Below are 17,399 nucleotides of genomic sequence, written 5' to 3' on the forward strand. Positions count from 1 at the left end.
AAGGAACAATGGTCACAAACTGACAGAGAGCAGATTTTGGCTAGATATCAGGAAAAACTTCTTCACAGTAAGGGTGGCCAAAATTTGGAATGGGCTTGCAAAGGAGGTGGTGCTCTCCCCTACCTTGGGGGTCTTTAAGAGAAGGCTGGATAGGCATCTGGCTGGGGTCATCTGACACTCTTTCCTGCCTAGGCAGGGGGTCGGACTTGATGATCTGTTGAGGTCCCTTCTGATCCTACATCTATGAATCTATGAATCCTCCCTATCCTTCCCCCTCTCCCTTCTTGTAGCCAGATCCGCCTTGGCATCGGGTGCCACTCACTGCTCTTCTGAGGGATCAGGCCCAGTGTCTGGCTCTTGTGGCCCTGGGTGCAAGAGCAGAGCCTATCAGTGCCTGTGCTGCACCCCCCACCCTGCAATGGAGGGATTAAACCCTCCCTTCCCCTCAGGCTACTGGAGTCTGGGCACACTCCTGTTCCTGCCGCTGGAGCAGCAAGTGAGTGAGCAGGGATGGGGGGACTGGGGACCTGTGGCAGGGGTGCTTCCCCTCTCCCCTTCCAGGCACACCTGGGTTGGGGTATCTGCAGGCCAGGGTGGGGGTTTAAACCCTTCCCCAATCATACTTTGTCTTGCCAGGGCCTGACTATGTCTTCCCTTCAGCTAAGGATTCCCTATAGTGCCCCCCAGCTTCTAGCCTGAACCACGGCAGGCATGTGCTTGCATTTTGGGAATGAAAAGTGAATGTTTATTCACTTGCAAATCAGTTCAGTCTATGCAGGTTAAACTAACCTGCAGAGATTGAATCAATTCAGGCTCAGGCTTTTTGCATGTCTGTCCCTAGCCAGAGTGTCCAGGTAGTATGGCAACCCAGGAAACAGTCAGAGTGAAGCAGCAGGAACTTCCTGGCATAGCAGGGCAGTGGCAAAGCTAGGCCAAGACCCTTGCAAGGAAAGTAGCAAGACAGTTACTTCTTTACTGTAAATAGTTGTTTAAATAAGTTGCTTTAAATAGTAAAGTGTTGTTTCCACATCAAAACTATCATCAAAATACTGCAGACTGCATCAGCAGCTCACTTGTTCTGAGCCAGCTCAATTGCTGCTTTAGTCACAAGCTACAGTTCTCAGCCAATAGAGGCTATAAGAGGGTTAACAATGGACCCTACCCCTGCTGTTTGCTGAGTCAAAAAAAAAAAAGGGCCAGTCATTTTGGCAGCCATTAGAGCACAACATCTCCATGCTTCTATTTCAGCAAAGAAAAATTATCTTTGCCACTTAAGACATGCACCCCAGTTTTAGAGGGCTGATTTTGAAGGAAAGAATGCATATGGTAATGCAAGCAAATATGGGATTTCTTCATGTTTTCTTCTCCGGTGTTTTTCTTCTGTCCTCTTCTCTGTGTTCTTTCAGGCTCAATCTTGCTAAGTGCCCAGTCCAGCAACGATTTAGGCAAGTGACTTGCTAGGTCAGTGCCAGCATGTTCAATACCCTGAAGGATCCCTTAATCTCTACCTCTATTATTCTGCCTTGCTTCCCTTTTATCAGCCCAGTTCCTTTCAGTCTTTCCCCAGCTTCTTTCTTCTTAGCTGGTATTATAGGCGCTTAGGTAGGGGTGAGCAAGTCACACTGGTAGGATGGAGCCAAGAGAAGATAGACAATTAAAATTAAACATCTATTCAAGCTAGTGCTCAGTCAAGGTCTTTATTCTGTATCTCAAAGTGGTCAGTTCCAGGAGGTTCAAGAAATCCTGTAAGAGGTAGTTATGGAAAAACCTGCTACAACATGGAAGGATCATTCCAAAGTCATGTTTGTTAGAGATTGACTCCATCTCTGATGCATATTGGTACATATCCCTTCCAAAGTTTTTGGGTGGAAATACTTTCCTTGTGTCAGAGCACTCTACATCAAAGACAAAACTAAACACCTGCCAGTGGCTTCAGAGAAGCCAGGTTTTCATTCTTAGTGCTTGGTTTGTTTCTAACAAAGCTATTTTGTCTTGATTTCAGTAGAACCTGTCAAACAGGAAATTGCCCAATCTGAGTGATCATGACAGAATCAGGCCAATGAATCTTTGAAAACTGAAAAATTGATTTTTAGAAAGCATTTTATATTTATTGATACTCCCCCATCGCTCTTCCTAATCATAGAGTGAAAATTGGGCAGCTCGCTCTTGCTTTTGTTTCCATGGGTTTGCTCACAAAACATAAAGTAGGCTCTAAAAAATCCAGCCTCTTCAGTGACCGCTGGGATAAGTAATACTAAATATTTCCTGTTCTTTTAAAAAAAATAAAGTTAGTAAAGAGAGAATGTTTTCTGTCCCCTTGGTTTCACAGAGACTTTGAATAGACTCAGAGATCTATTCTAGACTCAAACACCCAGTAAACTAATAAGGCCCCTGCCATACATTACACATATTACAAACTTAACTGGTTAATTGTGCAATACATTTAGACTGGCCATATGTGCAGAGTAATTATCATACCATAAAAATGTCCACCCAGCTATAAAAAAAGCCAATCAGATGCAAAGTTAGTGCTTGCAAATGTGTAACAACTTTATAGCTGGTTTCTAACCAGCTTTAATTTGAATATGTGGCAGAGCCCTAAGACCTAGGTACAAATTGAGACTTAGGCACCATACAACTGAGCATTATAATATCTCATTTTTATTTGCCTGGCTCTTGGACTGAAATACATAACCCTGTGTTAGGTGTTTATGCTTCCTATATAGTACACACAATGGTTAGAACCCTCAGAATGGAATTGACAACGCTGGAGAGCACACTGAGTAAGGAGCTGCCTAAAGTCTAAGCATATCCTGCCGCTCTAGGGAGCTTAAATGCTTTGCTTTTCAATTTGAGGTCAACAGGGACCCTGGTTTTATCTGATTAAAAAAAAATCCCCAATTTTTTAATTACCCCCCCATCCACATTTTTCCATGGTTAATATCAAACACCACTATGTGTGTGTGTGTGTGTGTGTGTACCAGGATCGCTGGAGATCAATGACCCATAACCTATTCCTAAAAGGAGATATTTAATGCTTTCTTTCAAGAACTGGACAGAGGTCATTCTTATCTTTCAAAGAGCAGGAGGGGGTATCTTCTCCCTCCACAACTTCATAGAGTAGTCTAGTGGTTCAAAAAATTGTTCAGGATGTGGGAGATGCAGGTCCCAGTCCCTCTTTAGCCTGAAAGGATTCTAACCTACATATTTCAACATCCTGGAGAGTGTTTACCCTGTATTAACCACTAACTTAGTGGTTGTCAACCTTGGGAAGGCCCCAGGGGGTACACAGCAGTGACATGGAGAAGCAGGAGGCAGGTACACCAGCACTTTGCACCACTTGTGCTGTTGTGTGCCATGTGCCACTGGTGATTTTGTTTTTGCCGGTGCTGTGTGCTGCTGGTGCTTTTTTTTTTCCTGACACTGTGCACCGTGTGACACCAGTACTTCCGGTTTTGCCAGAACCCCCCCTACCCACTCTCCCAGTCACCAATCAACTGCTGGAGGACTCCTCCCACCCCCCACTCATCGACCGGCCACTGGGGGACTCCCCACTTCTTGACCAGCTGCTGGGAGAACACCGACCAAAAAAGGTTGAAAACCCCTGCACTATCTTATAAGCCAGCAAACCAGGTAAGTGCCCTAAACACTTGGCTACAAAATCATGCTTCTTATCATACATTGCCTCTCTTTTCAAACTGGCCCTGTGAATCTTTATTTTTTGTTAACAGTGGCATGACTTCAGAGGAAGAAAGGGGAGTGTTCCCTCTATCTGCACCAGAATAGCAAATAGCCTGATGATAAGGCCACTCTTTTGGAAGTAGAAATTGGTCTGAATCTTCTCAGGTAAGTGATGAATTAAAATGAGGTCTCCCACATCCTGTGTAAATATTCACCTTATTTTGATCCTGACGGAGGTTTTTCCCTAGTGGCACTTGTTTAAGAGAAAGTGAGAGATGAAGGAAGGAGATGTTAAACAAGCTTTATGTGGCTATTTGTGATACATTTTTCTGCTCTACAGGCTTACTGCTTTGTTTCCCTTCTCTAATTTTCACTGGCTAATGGAAACAAATGAGATTGTTTTACCTGGTATTTAGTTTAGGCTGTACCTGTCTCTTTCCCACATATGAAGAAGGGAATTTAATTTACAAAAGCTTGTCAAATATATCTTCCAACTATTTAGCTGGTCCATTAAAGACATTACCAAGCAAATCTTTGCTTCATCTTAGTGTCATGGAAGTGCTGGGATACAGAGAGAGAAAATAGTGCTGTGGTTTCTGAAATAAAAGGAAATATTTTCTTTTGTCAAGACTAATCAAATTACTTGTTGTAAATAATGCAGTTGATAAGTGTGGAAATTTTCTATTTCTAAACTATTGGTAATTTTTAAATTCAAGCAGTACATTAATATATTCAGTTTTTCTGCCACTGATCATATAAGTTATTTACAAATAATTTACAAGCACTTGGCAGAGAAGAAGGTGATTAGGAACAGCCAGTATGGATGCACCAAGGGCAAGGCATGTCTGACTAACCTGATTGCCTTCTATAATGAGATGCCTGGTTCTGTGGATGCAGGAAGGGCAATGGATGTGATATACTTTGACTTTAGTAAGACTTTTAATATGGTTTCCCACAACACTCTTGCAAGCAAGCTAAGGAAATATGGGTTGGATGAATGGACTATAAAGTGGATAGAAAACTGGCTGGATCGTTTGACTCAAAGAGTAGTAATCAATGGATCAATGTCTAGTTGGCAGCCGATATCAAGTGGAGTTCCTCAGGGGTCGGTCCTGGGGCCAGTTTTCTTCAATATCTTCATCAATGATCTGGAAGATGGAATGGTGTGCACCATCGCAAGTTTGAAGATGACACCAAACTGTGGGGAACAGTAGATACGCTGGAGGATAGGACTTGGATTCAGAGAGGCCAAAGAGCCCCTCCCACCCGAGTTACTTACCTTGGGCTGCCTGTACTGCTCCCAGAAGTTGTGAATGTCTGCACACACTGCTCCTAGTCTAGGTTAAGGTGACTTAAACTAAGTGGCCTAAACCTAAACTAAATGGAGCAAATACTTGTTCACACCCACTGATAGCCAAATCTTAACAGATTGTACTGCTTTGGTATTTGGTCATACACCCCTATTTTCTAATCAGAAATTACCACCATTCATTATAAATTTGGCACAATGACCTCTGAACCCTCCTACATTGGTCTAGTTTTCATCCATCTCTAGTATTTAACAAGGAAAATACAGTGGTTACTATTATTTACATAGAAATGTATTATTTTGCTATTGTATTTTAACAGGAAACTTTATTGTTAAAATACAATAGCAAAATAATACTTACTGGGCACATCTACATGTGAATATTAATGCGATGCAATAAACTCTGGTGCAGTTTGTGCTGGAGTCTATTGGTCTTGGGCGCAGCATTTACACATGCATCTTGGACTGCAACAAGTTGAGCCAGGGCAGCACAGCCCCAGCTGGCACGGGCCCCAGGGGAGGTCAGCCTGTCAGCTTGGAGCTGCTCTGACCTGACTCAACATGCTGCAGAGGGGCTGGCAGGGGCATGAAGGTGCTTCAGTCCACAGCCAGCTGGCAGGCAGCTCCCACACTGAATCTTCCTCATGCCCTAGCTAGCCCCATAAGTGTCTATGCATGCATTGAGGTAGAGCAAAAACTCTGCTGTAGGGTAGCACTTGTATCTGGAAGTGCTAACCTTTGGCAGAGTTAATTAGTTTACTCCAGCCTAATAGCCCCGCATGTGTACACTGGTGATGCTTTACTGCAAAGCAAGTTAGTGAACTCTGTAGTAAGCATGTCTTATAGATGTGCCCACTGAGAGAACTAGGCTAGCCCCCTGCACCCAGAATATATATATATTTTTTTTTATTGGGATGTTTCATTTTATAAAACTGACTTTTCATAATTTCTCCTCAAATTTTGCAGGCTTATCATATTTCAGTATTTGTTTGACCTGTAAAATACATGGATTAAATTCTGATGTGCTTACCACCTTTTCCTAGGTTCACTCCCCTCTCCCCTCCCCTCCCTCAATGCAATATGTTTTCCTGGAGTAAGGATTGAATAAGGACTTTGGGATTTGGCCCCAGATGCCTAATTCATTCAGTGCTTTCCAGTAGGTGATAAAATCAATGCCTGCCAAATTTGCTTCAGAGAAATGAACTGCTAATCTTCAGTGGGAACAGAACCTCTCTCTATTAAATGGGTAGATTAGGGAATAAGGAAAAGGTGGATCAGAACACCTTCACAATTATTATCTGATACAAATTTTGTATAATTTAAGTAAAAATTAGATGACATGGGGAAAAATAATCCAAAGAAAATCAATTTTAAACCTAAACTATTTTTTTTTGTATTAAAAAAATAATTAAAGTCTTTCTGTGCTTCAAGGCAGCAATTTGTCTTTCTGATGCTGCAGGTTTTAGCAGTAATTAGGTAGTAACATTTGCAGTATTCATCTTTCAATGGTTAATTGCCATTAGCAGTGTAAATGTAAAGAAAAATGAGGAAATGACTTTGCTAATTATTTATTTCCACAGCACCATAGCTGTGCATGGTGCTGTGCAGACAACCCCCACCCCCCACCAAACAAAAAAAAAAAATCAGCCTTCATGAAACAAGAACAAACCAAAAACACGAAAACACAGAAAATCCTGCCCCCACCCTAACAAACAAGAACACTGTAACAAGCAACATACCGCCAGAAGTTAACAGTTATCTGTTCCCAGCCATTATTAACTGGATACCATTTAATCAGTCTTGAAACTTGCAAAAGCATCCAAGTGGAAGGACCCATATGGAATCCCAGTGGAGTCCCGTTGGCATCAATGGATTTCTGTGGAGGTGTAAAGATGAGCTCAGTAAGAGTTTTCTTGCCAGGCTTGAAGCCTGAATTGGAATTAGGCAAAGCCTGTTAATAGACAGCAAACAACAGATGAGAACATGAAAGGATGGAGTTTTGCTAAACATCATGAGATGGGCATTGTTACATCAATATCTTGATGATATGTTTCATTATTATTCTTTATTTGAAGATACATTAAAATTTAGGGGAAAAAACAAGTGGGCTGAAGGAGTGAAGCAGAGTGCAGGGCTAGAACGTTAGCTTATAGGGAGTGAGGTCTGAGAAAATCTGAATAATGGGAGTAAACACTTTGCCCCTTTGGGGTTTCTCATGCTTTTTCAAAACATTTTGCTGCAAACAATTAAATGTTACAAATTCCCAACAACGAATTATGTAAAGAGGAATGGAGGCAGAGAATTCGACAGATGCTGTCATTTTTTAAATCAAAATTTAATCCTGAATATGTGCCTATTAAAAGAATCATTTGAGATTGTGATAATTGAAGGAGATCAAAGGAAAAATATTTATTCAGGGTATTTCCTTCTCTTTGTACACTTGACAAGATATTATGTATACTGCACTTACCCAAATATAAGATGACCCTGAATTTAAGATGACACCCCCTCCCCGAGTAATTAGATCCTACTCATGGAAAATTTGTTATAATTTTCCATGCATAGAGCCTAATTATTGGAGGATTGTCTTAAATTCATCCCCTTACCACCGCAGGCGATGGGGGTGGGTAAACGATGTGGAGGGAGGGCAGCAATGAGGCAGGCAGTGGGAGGAATAGTAAGCAAGGCGTAGGTGGTGTGGGAGGGGGAAGGTGGTGTAGGAGGCATACAGCTTGCCCCTGCTATCTGCTCCCCCACTTATAGCCCTGTGTCTGCCCCACCACAGACTCAGGCCTTTGCACACCCTTCCCCTGCACCCCCCGCTCACATTTCCCCTCTGTCTTGCTGCTGTCCCTTGAAGCCTTGGGTCACTGCTTCCATTCCCATCTTCCCCCATGCCTGCCCCTCCACCTCCCTTTACCTTTGTTCTGGTGTTGGCAGGTTCTGTCCCCACTGTAGCCTAGGGTATGGAGCATGGCCTTAGTTTGGCTCCATAGTAGAAGGTGCAGTTGGGATGCAGCAAGGGGGAGAAGAGGCAATAAGCAGCATGGGGCGGGGGTGAGAGAGGGGGTTTTGGGTCCCTGAGACTGCAGGGGAGAAGTGGTGGAGGGTGAATAGTCAGTGGTGGGGTAGACAGCAGCTGCGGCTCCAACCCGAATCCAGGATTGGGGCTGGTGCTGCAGAAGCTGCGTGCTTCATGCCACCTCATGCTCTATTTTAAGACAAGGTTTTTTTTTTCATTTTTTTTGCCAATTTAAATGTTAAATGGGGGAGAAAACCCTGTCTTTTACTTGAATAAATACAGCAGTCTTCATAGAGTAGTCTAGTGGTTCAAAAAATTGTTCAGGATGTGGGAGATGCAGGTCCCAGTCCCTCTTTAGCCTGAAAGGATTCTAACCTACATATTTCAACATCCTGGAGAGTGTTTACCCTGTATTAACCACTAACTTAGTGGTTGTCAACCTTGGGAAGGCCCCAGGGGGTACACAGCAGTGACATGGAGAAGCAGGAGGCAGGTACACCAGCACTTTGCACCACTTGTGCTGTTGTGTGCCATGTGCCACTGGTGATTTTGTTTTTGCCGGTGCTGTGTGCTGCTGGTGCTTTTTTTTTTCCTGACACTGTGCACCGTGTGACACCAGTACTTCCGGTTTTGCCAGAACCCCCCCTACCCACTCTCCCAGTCACCAATCAACTGCTGGAGGACTCCTCCCACCCCCCACTCATCGACCGGCCACTGGGGGACTCCCCACTTCTTGACCAGCTGCTGGGAGAACACCGACCAAAAAAGGTTGAAAACCCCTGCACTATCTTATAAGCCAGCAAACCAGGTAAGTGCCCTAAACACTTGGCTACAAAATCATGCTTCTTATCATACATTGCCTCTCTTTTCAAACTGGCCCTGTGAATCTTTATTTTTTGTTAACAGTGGCATGACTTCAGAGGAAGAAAGGGGAGTGTTCCCTCTATCTGCACCAGAATAGCAAATAGCCTGATGATAAGGCCACTCTTTTGGAAGTAGAAATTGGTCTGAATCTTCTCAGGTAAGTGATGAATTAAAATGAGGTCTCCCACATCCTGTGTAAATATTCACCTTATTTTGATCCTGACGGAGGTTTTTCCCTAGTGGCACTTGTTTAAGAGAAAGTGAGAGATGAAGGAAGGAGATGTTAAACAAGCTTTATGTGGCTATTTGTGATACATTTTTCTGCTCTACAGGCTTACTGCTTTGTTTCCCTTCTCTAATTTTCACTGGCTAATGGAAACAAATGAGATTGTTTTACCTGGTATTTAGTTTAGGCTGTACCTGTCTCTTTCCCACATATGAAGAAGGGAATTTAATTTACAAAAGCTTGTCAAATATATCTTCCAACTATTTAGCTGGTCCATTAAAGACATTACCAAGCAAATCTTTGCTTCATCTTAGTGTCATGGAAGTGCTGGGATACAGAGAGAGAAAATAGTGCTGTGGTTTCTGAAATAAAAGGAAATATTTTCTTTTGTCAAGACTAATCAAATTACTTGTTGTAAATAATGCAGTTGATAAGTGTGGAAATTTTCTATTTCTAAACTATTGGTAATTTTTAAATTCAAGCAGTACATTAATATATTCAGTTTTTCTGCCACTGATCATATAAGTTATTTACAAATAATTTACAAGCACTTGGCAGAGAAGAAGGTGATTAGGAACAGCCAGTATGGATGCACCAAGGGCAAGGCATGTCTGACTAACCTGATTGCCTTCTATAATGAGATGCCTGGTTCTGTGGATGCAGGAAGGGCAATGGATGTGATATACTTTGACTTTAGTAAGACTTTTAATATGGTTTCCCACAACACTCTTGCAAGCAAGCTAAGGAAATATGGGTTGGATGAATGGACTATAAAGTGGATAGAAAACTGGCTGGATCGTTTGACTCAAAGAGTAGTAATCAATGGATCAATGTCTAGTTGGCAGCCGATATCAAGTGGAGTTCCTCAGGGGTCGGTCCTGGGGCCAGTTTTCTTCAATATCTTCATCAATGATCTGGAAGATGGAATGGTGTGCACCATCGCAAGTTTGAAGATGACACCAAACTGTGGGGAACAGTAGATACGCTGGAGGATAGGACTTGGATTCAGAGAGGCCAAAGAGCCCCTCCCACCCGAGTTACTTACCTTGGGCTGCCTGTACTGCTCCCAGAAGTTGTGAATGTCTGCACACACTGCTCCTAGTCTAGGTTAAGGTGACTTAAACTAAGTGGCCTAAACCTAAACTAAATGGAGCAAATACTTGTTCACACCCACTGATAGCCAAATCTTAACAGATTGTACTGCTTTGGTATTTGGTCATACACCCCTATTTTCTAATCAGAAATTACCACCATTCATTATAAATTTGGCACAATGACCTCTGAACCCTCCTACATTGGTCTAGTTTTCATCCATCTCTAGTATTTAACAAGGAAAATACAGTGGTTACTATTATTTACATAGAAATGTATTATTTTGCTATTGTATTTTAACAGGAAACTTTATTGTTAAAATACAATAGCAAAATAATACTTACTGGGCACATCTACATGTGAATATTAATGCGATGCAATAAACTCTGGTGCAGTTTGTGCTGGAGTCTATTGGTCTTGGGCGCAGCATTTACACATGCATCTTGGACTGCAACAAGTTGAGCCAGGGCAGCACAGCCCCAGCTGGCACGGGCCCCAGGGGAGGTCAGCCTGTCAGCTTGGAGCTGCTCTGACCTGACTCAACATGCTGCAGAGGGGCTGGCAGGGGCATGAAGGTGCTTCAGTCCACAGCCAGCTGGCAGGCAGCTCCCACACTGAATCTTCCTCATGCCCTAGCTAGCCCCATAAGTGTCTATGCATGCATTGAGGTAGAGCAAAAACTCTGCTGTAGGGTAGCACTTGTATCTGGAAGTGCTAACCTTTGGCAGAGTTAATTAGTTTACTCCAGCCTAATAGCCCCGCATGTGTACACTGGTGATGCTTTACTGCAAAGCAAGTTAGTGAACTCTGTAGTAAGCATGTCTTATAGATGTGCCCACTGAGAGAACTAGGCTAGCCCCCTGCACCCAGAATATATATATATTTTTTTTTATTGGGATGTTTCATTTTATAAAACTGACTTTTCATAATTTCTCCTCAAATTTTGCAGGCTTATCATATTTCAGTATTTGTTTGACCTGTAAAATACATGGATTAAATTCTGATGTGCTTACCACCTTTTCCTAGGTTCACTCCCCTCTCCCCTCCCCTCCCTCAATGCAATATGTTTTCCTGGAGTAAGGATTGAATAAGGACTTTGGGATTTGGCCCCAGATGCCTAATTCATTCAGTGCTTTCCAGTAGGTGATAAAATCAATGCCTGCCAAATTTGCTTCAGAGAAATGAACTGCTAATCTTCAGTGGGAACAGAACCTCTCTCTATTAAATGGGTAGATTAGGGAATAAGGAAAAGGTGGATCAGAACACCTTCACAATTATTATCTGATACAAATTTTGTATAATTTAAGTAAAAATTAGATGACATGGGGAAAAATAATCCAAAGAAAATCAATTTTAAACCTAAACTATTTTTTTTTGTATTAAAAAAATAATTAAAGTCTTTCTGTGCTTCAAGGCAGCAATTTGTCTTTCTGATGCTGCAGGTTTTAGCAGTAATTAGGTAGTAACATTTGCAGTATTCATCTTTCAATGGTTAATTGCCATTAGCAGTGTAAATGTAAAGAAAAATGAGGAAATGACTTTGCTAATTATTTATTTCCACAGCACCATAGCTGTGCATGGTGCTGTGCAGACAACCCCCACCCCCCACCAAACAAAAAAAAAAAAATCAGCCTTCATGAAACAAGAACAAACCAAAAACACGAAAACACAGAAAATCCTGCCCCCACCCTAACAAACAAGAACACTGTAACAAGCAACATACCGCCAGAAGTTAACAGTTATCTGTTCCCAGCCATTATTAACTGGATACCATTTAATCAGTCTTGAAACTTGCAAAAGCATCCAAGTGGAAGGACCCATATGGAATCCCAGTGGAGTCCCGTTGGCATCAATGGATTTCTGTGGAGGTGTAAAGATGAGCTCAGTAAGAGTTTTCTTGCCAGGCTTGAAGCCTGAATTGGAATTAGGCAAAGCCTGTTAATAGACAGCAAACAACAGATGAGAACATGAAAGGATGGAGTTTTGCTAAACATCATGAGATGGGCATTGTTACATCAATATCTTGATGATATGTTTCATTATTATTCTTTATTTGAAGATACATTAAAATTTAGGGGAAAAAACAAGTGGGCTGAAGGAGTGAAGCAGAGTGCAGGGCTAGAACGTTAGCTTATAGGGAGTGAGGTCTGAGAAAATCTGAATAATGGGAGTAAACACTTTGCCCCTTTGGGGTTTCTCATGCTTTTTCAAAACATTTTGCTGCAAACAATTAAATGTTACAAATTCCCAACAACGAATTATGTAAAGAGGAATGGAGGCAGAGAATTCGACAGATGCTGTCATTTTTTAAATCAAAATTTAATCCTGAATATGTGCCTATTAAAAGAATCATTTGAGATTGTGATAATTGAAGGAGATCAAAGGAAAAATATTTATTCAGGGTATTTCCTTCTCTTTGTACACTTGACAAGATATTATGTATACTGCACTTACCCAAATATAAGATGACCCTGAATTTAAGATGACACCCCCTCCCCGAGTAATTAGATCCTACTCATGGAAAATTTGTTATAATTTTCCATGCATAGAGCCTAATTATTGGAGGATTGTCTTAAATTCATCCCCTTACCACCGCAGGCGATGGGGGTGGGTAAACGATGTGGAGGGAGGGCAGCAATGAGGCAGGCAGTGGGAGGAATAGTAAGCAAGGCGTAGGTGGTGTGGGAGGGGGAAGGTGGTGTAGGAGGCATACAGCTTGCCCCTGCTATCTGCTCCCCCACTTATAGCCCTGTGTCTGCCCCACCACAGACTCAGGCCTTTGCACACCCTTCCCCTGCACCCCCCGCTCACATTTCCCCTCTGTCTTGCTGCTGTCCCTTGAAGCCTTGGGTCACTGCTTCCATTCCCATCTTCCCCCATGCCTGCCCCTCCACCTCCCTTTACCTTTGTTCTGGTGTTGGCAGGTTCTGTCCCCACTGTAGCCTAGGGTATGGAGCATGGCCTTAGTTTGGCTCCATAGTAGAAGGTGCAGTTGGGATGCAGCAAGGGGGAGAAGAGGCAATAAGCAGCATGGGGCGGGGGTGAGAGAGGGGGTTTTGGGTCCCTGAGACTGCAGGGGAGAAGTGGTGGAGGGTGAATAGTCAGTGGTGGGGTAGACAGCAGCTGCGGCTCCAACCCGAATCCAGGATTGGGGCTGGTGCTGCAGAAGCTGCGTGCTTCATGCCACCTCATGCTCTATTTTAAGACAAGGTTTTTTTTTTCATTTTTTTTGCCAATTTAAATGTTAAATGGGGGAGAAAACCCTGTCTTTTACTTGAATAAATACAGCAGTCATTTTTGCTGTTTCTCCTACGTGGTGAATTTCCTATAGTTTTTGTGGTTCATAGGCAAGACAAAAAATGTAAGAGAAACATTTAATAAAACAAAGTCAGTTTTAAAACTCATGAAAATTGGTTAAGGTACTCAAGTATCCCTTTAAGTGATTGTACATCCAAATTCAGAGATAACAAGCCAGTGCCAGATCCAGGATTATAGAATTTAGAAGATTCTCATTTCCAGTCTTCTGCTTAAAGAAATAGACCAGACCTCTATCTGCTTTATCAAAATATTATAGCCTGGCCCAAAGCCCACTGAATTCAACTGAAAGATTATGAATGACTGCAGGCAGCTTTGGATCAGTCCCCCAGGGCTTAACATGTACCCTAGGGTTTATATGCAGGGCTGCTTTTGAGGTCAGAGACAGCTGTCATCATGTGCCTAAAGGCAAGTGTTGACTTTTATTGAATTTACTAGATTTAACATAGGCATTGCTAAGAAGTAGGGGCAAGGGCTAGAAATGTCCAAAAATTAACTACCAGATTTTACAACTTATCAATGAATAGGTGTCTGACTCTTCATGTTCTATCAAAATATACAAGTGATTCTTGAAATACAACCTTTGTTTTATGCACCAACTATTCCTAAAATGATGGCAAAATAATAGTCTTAATGTTTGCAGAGATTGCCAAAATGCCAGAGGAAGAGGTCAGGAAATAATTGTATAGGATATGTTTGCATATGACTTTAATTCTTTAAGTCACAAGTGTGTGTGCATTTTAGATGTTAGAACTGAGCAGGAAAGAGTTTTACTGGTCTGAGAAAGCCCTTCAAATTTATTTATTTTTTTCTCTTCTGCATCAAGGTGACGTTCTTCATGAAAAAAGAGAGAGATTTGCTCAGCCAAAATAGCCAATAGCTCAATGGCAAGGGTACTTACATAAGCTGGAGGAAGGAGGCCAGGGTTTTCCTTGGTTTAGAGCAGGGACTTTAAATACCACCCTCCTGCATTCCAGATGTTCTAAACAGCAAGCTGGTGACGATTACAGTGTATAGCGCATGTTCAATCTCTCCAGTTAAAATTTGTTCTTATCTTGTTTAAATAATTAAATGTTTGTTGGAGCAAGGATTTGGACATTGTTCTTCTATGTTGAGTATGATCATCACTGAGGTATAGAATGTTTCACTTGTTGGCCTAAAGTATATTTAGTTAAAACGTCAGAACATTTCTGAGCAGTCCTAGTCAGACTTAGTAATTCTCTATTTTCACATGCATTTTCAGTCTGCTTTTACTGATATAAGGATCTGCTCAGAGAACAAGTTACAAGTAATTTTTTTTTATTTGAGATATTGGTGAGAGATCTATTCTGTTTCCCAGCAGTGGAGCTCAGGTTGTTCATGGACTCTTTGCAGAGTTAGGTTTAAATTTAGTAGAAATGCAAAACAAATGAAATTTTCTCCAAAAGTAAATTTGATTATGGGGATTTATGGCTTGGTCCTACAAAGGCTTGTATATATGCTTAATTTTTGGCACTGAGTGGTCTTCCTGACTTCATTGTGTTTAATTATTGTAAGGAAGGGTAAGTATACATGTTGCATTTTTGCAGTGTTGTGGTATTAGTAGCTATCTAGGGCTTATCAGATGTTGCAAATTGTCACAACTTCTTGCTTGATCACTACTGATTTACAAAAGCAAAGAATCTTACCCCTAGTATCATTGTCCATAGATATCAGTACATTTCACAAGAGATACGAGTACCCTTTGCACCATAGGCAAAGCTGTGGCACAGAGAAATTGAATCATTTGCTCAATGTTACATAGCAAGTTAGTGGCCCAGCAGAAATCAGTATCAGATGCCCTATTCCCAGTCCTGAGCTCAATTCATTCTTCAATGCTGCTGTCTAGATTATTCCACTGTTAATCTCGTCTTCATCCTGCAACTCTGGAGATTCTCAGCTCAGCCTTATATGTGAGCTCTCGAGATTGGCAGTTCTCCAATTTAGTACTTCTTTTCACACAGCCACTCTCATTTTTAAATATTGACTTGAGGAGTTAGCCTTTCTGGTGCCAGCTCAGTTCCTACTTGCTATTGTATTTAAAGCTTTGATTATTATCAAGTGATACAGTGGGTTTCCGGGATCATGTAAAATCATCATCATCATCAACAATCTGGTCTGTTGTGCAAATTGCTTGTATTTTGATTAGATGTATTGCGCATATATTATGCAATATATTAGTACATACTGCGTGCATGTGTGTATGCATCAGGATACCTTTACATCTGTATGCATGTACATATCAGGGGGAAATAACGTACGCACAAGGATATGATAATTGAAAATATAGATTTAGAGAGACTGAGTTTACAAAATGAAAAATAATACTCAACTAGATACATTAAAATGTCCCGAACCATACTTTTTGGTATTCAAAATCAAGAATGCTTTTTAAAATATAAACTGCCAATTAAAATTGAGTGTGTATTACTTTTAAGATTATATTTCACAGTGATACAAAAGAATAAAAAACTATGGATAATAGTAATGGAACAATAAATGCTAGGACTCCTCTATTCCTTGTTCATAATGCCTACCTAGGGATGTCATATATTTCTTATCTACTAACCTACATTTTGCTTTAGTTTGTTCACTTATCTCTTGTAATGCTTTGATTTTGACATTTATTTAATAAATCAGCTGTTTTTTTCCCCTTATCAACATACTAGAAGCAGAAACTTCTTAACCTTTTTAAAGACCTCTTACATAATCAAGGATAATTTCAGTCCATTTTTAAATGCCATTATAACCCCCCTGAGGGCAGAAAAAATATATAAAAAACCTAGTTTTGATGCAGTTGAGAATTTATTGTTCTATTCTATATGTTTAACATAACATTTCCCAAAAATTTTCCCATACTAGGCTGCTGCCAGATTAATCTCTATCAGACTATTAACCTAATTCCCACACTACCAGAAGTCATCATTTTCTATTAGGACACATTTGAATTAGTTTGCAGACAATCAATACATTCTTTATATGATTTTAAACTGTTATAATTTCATTCTAGACTCACTCACATATCTTGTAGTATACTTCAATAGATTGGACTATGATTTCTCATCAAAGCACACAAATATATATCTTCCTTCAAGATAGTGAAGTAAATAATTAAGATTTCATAGTCCAGCTAACATTGTATAAAATTTTGAAATTACAGTATATATGTTTTATATGGAAAGAGCAATAGGAGATGGGTCAATTGTCCTAGACCAGTAGGAATATAAGTAACTTAAAATTACTATGAAATCTCATGTGTCTGTTCTCAGGTAATCATCTTACATGTTTATTTGTTTTAAATCCTAACCTTTTTCTTTCTAATGGGAAGGTTTCAATTTACAGTAGAATCTTGTAATTTAACTGGGTAGAATTTTTAATGGTTGTTATCTTGTAGTTGTGTCCCAGGGGGTTCTGGGTGGGTACTGGGATTGGTCTATATAGACAAATTGTAGGACTCCAGACCACGAGTAGTTATTAATCAACAGAGATACTATGATTTCTTGATCATTGAAAGGCTAACTATACTGCTGTCGTGGAAACACACGCAGCATACTTTTGGGTCAGGTCAGCAGAAGCTTTTATTTAAAAGAAACTACAGCTGTAGGGGGGACTCCAAAGTGACATGGATCTCCCAAGCACTTGGAAGGGGTCCCCCCCCAAGAGCAAAATCAGGAGGCTTATATACTTTTTAACAGTTGCTTACAACTCACGTGATCATATAGTGAAATTAGCATGAAAAGCGGCTATAATATTACTTCATTATTTCTTTGCTGTAATCAGGATGGGAACTAATGGGGGAGGCGAGGTTAGTTCACAAACCTCCTCCTTGCACCTGGAAATCAGATTTGTACATACTTTTTTGCTATCTTCAA

Source organism: Alligator sinensis, unplaced genomic scaffold (genome assembly GCF_000455745.1).
Source record: "Alligator sinensis unplaced genomic scaffold, ASM45574v1 scaffold1044_1, whole genome shotgun sequence".
Classification (NCBI taxonomy): Eukaryota; Metazoa; Chordata; order Crocodylia; family Alligatoridae; genus Alligator; species Alligator sinensis.